Here is a 6,525-nt window from a genome sequence, read left to right on the forward strand (position 1 = left end):
CGCGGGGGGGGGCACCCCCCTCAGCCCCTATGGACTCTCCCTATTGCCTCCCCTGTGGGGGTGGGGCGGGGACGACACCTCTTTCAGTCTCTGCAGGTGTCAAGGAGATCCTGGAGAAGCAGGGCTGGAAGGGAGGTCCTTTCTTGTCCAGCCTTTCTCAGTCCCTCAGATGCGACCTGCAAGTGGGTGGCAAGAATGTATGAAAGGGTGGGACAAACTTTACAAATGGATTCTCCTTTAAAGAGAAAAATGGGGGAATCCCTGGCAGAGCTCCAGCTTGTAAGGGCTGCTTGGGGCTCCCCCCCACACATGCACACCCCCCCTGCCCCACACACTGGAGCCTGGGGGTTGGGGAGCAGCAGGCCAGGAGTGAGGGGCACTGGTTTGGGACTGACCATCAGTGTTACAAATGGGTTCCAGTACAAAAAAGGTTGAGAATCACTGATCTAGGAAATGTCTCATGTCTTGTAGGGGATCAAACCATGTCTTATGCTGGTGTCTGTGGGTACCAAGGCTGGAGAGGGGGAGCATCTCGGTAGGGGATGCTCGCGTGCTGCCATGCTACCTGCATTGCCTGCGCAGGGGCCCCCACGTGCCTGCCATAGAGGTGCACAGGCTCGTCCAGTGTTGCATGCACACCTGGGGCAGGCAGGGTCCCTGGTTGTCTTGGTGGTGATGGAGGTCCCTGCTTTTATATCCAGGGCAGGCTTCTTTCCCTTTTGCCTGTGAGGCTTGCTGGTGCTCAAATACTTCCACAGAGATTGGTGTCAGGGCTTCAAGAGCATTTTGTATCTCTGGGGTACACAAAATGTAAAGGAAACGTATATAGAAACATGAACCACCCTGTCAGGTTGAGCCAAACTGGCCATCCGGGCTAGTGTCCCATCACGTTGAGGGCAAGGTGACATAATTTAAATGGAAGAGAGTTAGCGTGACATTTCCTGGAGTCAAATAAAGGTTTATGTCCATCATTTAAGATTAAACTTCCCATCCTTTTAAATTTTCCATTCTTGCTGCATTTTTTTTAATTTGAAATTTACAGGAATGTTTTTAGATCTGTTGTTAAGCTGTTGGCCTTGCTTTTATGGTGATAAATGAAATGCATATCTTGAAAAATGGCATTTGATTGGGAAGGATTTTAATAAAAAACAATCTCCTGCAGACAAATGCAAAGGCTAACAGCACACTGGGCAGCATTAGTAGGCAGCATTATCAGCAGATCAAAGGAAGTGATTATTCTTTATGTGGCGCTGGTAAAGACACATTTGGTATACTGTGTCCAGTTTTAGACCCCCTACTACAGAAAGGCTGTAGACAAATGGGAAACAATCTAGTGGAGGGCAACAGTCATGGTTAGGAGACTGGGGAACATGGCTTATGAGGAGAGGCTGAGAGAACTGGACTTTATTGGGCATTTGTAGACATACATTTGTCTGCTTTGACATGCTGGATCTCTGGCACTGTGTCGTATGCATTTGTATAAATGGCAAAATGCGTGTCAGCACTGAGAAAATGGTGGTGGTACACTTTTGAACTAAAGCACCTTTGTGTTTTAGTTCAAAAGCACCCCACTGCCATTTTTTCAGCACTGATGCCCATTTCACCATTTATACAAATGCATATGCCACAGCTCTGGGCGCTTTTAAAAGTGCCTAGTGCTGTGGTGCAAACATGTACAGGCATACCTCGTTTTATTGCGCTTTGCTTTATTGCGCTTCACAGATATTGCGTTTTTTACAAATTGAAGGTTTGTGGCAACCCTGCGTCGAGCAAGTCTATCGGCGCCATTTTTCCAACAGCGTTTGCTCACTTCGCATTTTTTAGCAATAAAGTATTTTTTAATTAAGGTATGTACATTGTTTTTTTAGACATAATGCTATTGCACACTTAAAAGACTACAGTATAGTGTAAACATAACTTTTATATGCACTGGGAAACCAAAAAATTTGTGTGACTCACTTTATTGCGATATTCGCTTTATTGCGGTGGTCTGGAACCGAACCCGCAATATCTCTGAGGTATGCCTGTATACAAATGCCCAAGAATGAGGGGGGATTTAATAGCATCTTTCAAGTAGCTGAAGGGAGGTTCCAAAGAGGACGGAGCTGGACTGTTCTCAGTGGTGGCAGGTGACAGAACAAGGCGTAATGTTCTCAAGTTGCAGCAAGGAAAATTTAACAGGGTCATAAAACACTGGAACAGGTTACCCAGAGAAGTTCTGGAATCTCCATCCTTGGAGGTTTTTAAGACATGGGTAGACAAACCCGTGGCTGGGATGGTATAATTGGGGATGATCATGCTTTGAGCGCAGGGGATTGGACTAGATGATCTCCTGAGGTCCCTTTCAGCCCTTTTTTTCTGTGATTCTGAATGGTCCAAACATGGGTGGATTGCAGTGTAGCCACTCTTGGGAAGGGGACCTTCTCAGAAAATAACCTGTTTTTGCTTCATGTCCAATGAGGATTGCAGCAGCAGTCCATATCTTGGTAGCACAAACTGTCCTGTTACGATTAGTCTCTATAATAGGCTGGGAGATGTATTTAAAATGTTAAAGCAGATGTTTATTGTCTTATAACACCACCCTGCAACCCATTAATGTGAATAGCCTGTCCTGTGAGTTATGTTATATATTGATGTGTTTCTGGAAGGTCTGTCATCTTTTCACTTGTTGCATTACATAAGCAGAATATATAAACAGTTGGAGGATATAGTTGGCTTCAGCCCAGGAGCTCTAGCACATGTTTTTGACAGTGATCATTGTCTCTCCATCCTTAAATGTTCATATTGTGCGCACAATGTTCTTTTGCATTAAATTGGGTACTTCCTTTCAAATCACAATGTGTGGCTTTTGTGTGTGGCATATTCAATTGCTTTTGGGCCATTGTGCCTTTGGTGCTTTGGCAGGGATGACTTTTTACTGTAAACCTCTTTTGCTAATCATGGCTGAGCTTCTCTTTGAACAGTGTCCAGTTCAGAATAGCCAAGACAGGCAGGAACTTCGAGTTCAGAGGCCTAAATAGCAGGGGATTTCCAGAAAAGTGAAACCCAGGGTACACTCTGGCAGCGTCTTTCTTGGATTTTTCAGCTACAGGTTTTCCAACAGAGTGTGTTCTGAGCATGGACAAGATCATGGGATCCATAAGTAAAGATTTTCAAAGTTGTTTCTTGACAGGGTTCTTAATATTTTAGATGACCATAAATGAAATATTTTTCTTCATTGAAAATTAAGATCATATATGTTTCTGCAAAATCAAAAGTGGGATTTTGTATGAGCGTCTGGAAACTGAAATTTATAAAGTAGATTTTACTGTGTGGTTTTCCGCAGTAGCTGGGGTTTAGCTTCAGTCACCCATCTAGTCCTGTTTTTCCTAATTCATATTGCTTCTTATATTTTTGGAAGCTAAAAAAAGCCATGCAGAGAATTTTGGGGATGTTTTCCTTATTATGGGCATATGTAACATTAGTCAGACATGTTTCTTCATTTTTTCAGCACCCTGAACAAATACCTGACCAAGTGTGTAAACCAGCTGCATCACACTGTAAAGAAGACATGGCCATGATTATTTATTTAACAGTACAGAACCAGTGCAAGGCTTGAGGTTGTTTATGATAGGTTTCTTGCTACAGAATTTTCTAAAGCCAAGAAACCTAGGTGGAATAATATACCCAGAGAATAAAAATACCTTAACACCCCTTCTCTTTATTTTTTTTCCTTTAAGGGCACGCTCAGGTTGACAGTAGCCTTTCTTTTTCGTTAAACCCAAGTATTATGATACCTTTTTTTTTTACTATTGTCATTCAGCTCGGACAAAGCAAATAGACTCTTGTCATTCTCGCTTCTTAACTATGTTGCACTGGCACAGGGTACTGGCACGTAGCTGCCGTGACCCTGGGTGTATGAGTGGAGCCTATTGGTGCCCATGCTGTCCCCCTCCCCCTGTAATGGGGGGGATTAAATTCTCCCCTTCTGCTCAGGCTACTGGGGTCTGGCCCCACTGCCTGGTCCAATCGCTGGAGCACCATGCTTGGGTTACAAAAGTTCACAAGACAAACAACCCTTCCCCACTTTTCATTTAAAAACAAACATGAAAATTCAACTTGTTTTAGTTAAAATGGCCTTTTTTAGCTAGGGACAAGCATCAAAAAGCTGGAGCCTGAATTGATTCAATATTTGCAGGTTAGTCTAACTTGCGTAGATTGAACCAATTTGCAGGTGAATGGATATTTGCCTCTGGCAGTGCAGGCACGTGCCTGTAGTGGCTCAGGTCAGAAGCAGTGCTAGAGCAAACCCTAAGCTGGAGAGAAACTAAGCTGAGGGAAGCGGGGGTTTAATCCCCCCCAGAGGGGGCAGGTGGCATGAGCACTGATAGGTTCCACTGATAGGCTCTTCTTATGCATCTGGGGCCACAGTGTCCAGATGCCAGTAGCCTGAGGGGCAGGTGGGGTTTAATTAAGGAGCAGACTGTAGGGAAAGGTTGGGGAAGGGGGATGTGACCTGGCTGAAGGGGAGGAGGGGACTAGTTACAGAACCCAACTCACTGCTGCCTCCTGCTGCGGCATGAGCTGGGGCGGCCCTAGGGGACAGGTCAGAGCCCGCTGCCTCCAGCCATGCGTGGGGGCCAGGGTTTGCAGGTGGACTGAAGCTGCAGTGTGGCTCCCTGCCCCCCTCCCTCTCCCAGCTGCAGTAGCTGTGGAGAGAACTATGGTGGCAGGCAGGCCAGGGGTGTGGACAGCAGAAGGGGAAGGCAGTGGACTGCAGCAGTCAGGTTTGGCAGGGGCTGTGGCCCAGGAGTGCAGTCCTGTCAGTGACTAGACCACAGCAGCCCGCCCTTCCCTCTCCTGGCAGCGGTGGCAGACTGAACTATTGCGGTGGGTGGAGGTGAGGCACCTGTCACCTGCTGCCTGGTCAAGGGCTGCTGTGGGCCAGTCGCTGCCTATGTCCCTGGGCCGCGGGGCCAGCTGGGCTGTATTGGGCTGCACCCCTGGGCCACAGGGCTGGGCTGGACCAGACTGGGCAGCAGCAGTCCATTGCTTCTCCCTGCTGCTGCACATACCCCTGACCCACAGCAGCCTGCTTTGAGTGCTCAGTGCTGCTGCAAGCAGGCGATGGGTGGCAGGTGCTTTACCTCCACTCGCCACAGTAGTTCCCTCCGCTTCAGGGAGAGGGAGGAGGGTGGGATGCTGTGCTGCAGCTGGAGCCTGCCTGCAAACTCTGGCCCCCATGCACAGCTGGATGTGGCTGGTACTGCTGCAGCTTGAGGCAGTGTTTAGCTGGGCTCCCCCTTCCTCCTGCCCCCTACTCCCGCAGCAAGGTCACATCCCCCTCTCCTTGGAGGGACTTGGGCCAGGTGCTGCATTGCGGGCTCTGCCCGAGGTGATCTTCGAGCAAATGCTGTGTTGGAGCCTGTGCCACTGCCTGCAATAGGAGGATTAAATTCCACCTTCCCCTTAGGGTACTGGCATGTAGCTGCCGTGACCCCGGGTGTATGAGTGGAGCCTATTGGTGCCCATGCTGTCCCCCTCCCCCTGTAATGGGGGAGATTAAATCCTCCCCTTCCACTCAGGCTACTGGGGTCTGGCTCCACTGCCTGGTCCAGCCACTGGAGCACCAAGGGGTATAAGGGGTTGGGGATACCTGGCAAGGGCTGCTGCCCCCTTGCCAGGCAGACCAGGCAGCACTCCAAAACAGGATTTCTTGCCCTATGCCTTCCTCAGCCAGCTGGAGCAGTGATTGTGTACCAGCTAGGGAGGAGAGGGGCAGGGCCAACCCTGCTTTGCTGGAACGGACAGCCCAGCCCAGGGCTGCAGAGCATGCTGGGATGGGGGAGGACTCTTATTTAACTTAAGCCAGGAACGGGTATGGGACACAAGTTCCATAAACCAGTTTGATCTCAATCTGTTAAGGCTGATACTACATTCAACCAAGTTTATCTCAAATGAGTTTTGTCCATTTTGAAACTGGTTTATGTACACTCAGCTTATGTTCTGTTACAGGTTTAAACCCATTTCTGATCACTTAAGCTGGTTTACTTGTAACTGCTTTCCCTAGCCTTTGGGAACTGACTAGTGGGTAGTGTTCCTTTTTTAATACTTGACTTTTCAAAGTTTGTATATACTTGGAATTTAATTCATAAGTATACTTACAGTTTGGGGCATCTAATAAAAAAGTATCACAACCACTGTTTTTCTGTAATAACAAGTATGAAGCTGATTCTTGATGTTTGTTATTAAAAGTGTGTGTGTTTTTGTATGTTTGTAAAAATAAAAGCTTTTTTCCTTATCAGTGTAATTACATTTTAGCAGATACTGTATTTACTCAAATCCAAGACAACTTCGAATTAAAAATTAGATTATAATAAGCTTATATATTTTCTATGTATGGAATTTTTTATGTATGGTGTCTAATAAATTGGAGGGACATCTTAATTTGTCTCTCCCCTACTGCAGCAGGGCAAACAGCATTGGGGGGCAAGTATCAGGACAATAAAGTAGCCTGATCCATGCTGATCTACCCTGCAACCTGTG

The 6,525-nt window shown here is 47.0% G+C and overlaps 1 protein-coding gene across 6 annotated transcripts in view; it reads left to right on the plus strand.

The window, feature by feature from the left end:
• LRCH1 (leucine rich repeats and calponin homology domain containing 1) overlaps nucleotides 1-6,525 on the plus strand; it is a 210,910-nt gene that overhangs the window by 545 nt on the left and 203,840 nt on the right. The window lies entirely within an intron of this gene.

This window comes from Crocodylus porosus, unplaced genomic scaffold (genome assembly GCF_001723895.1).
Source record: "Crocodylus porosus isolate Cpor-Errol unplaced genomic scaffold, CroPor_comp1, whole genome shotgun sequence".
NCBI classification, from domain to species: Eukaryota; Metazoa; Chordata; order Crocodylia; family Crocodylidae; genus Crocodylus; species Crocodylus porosus.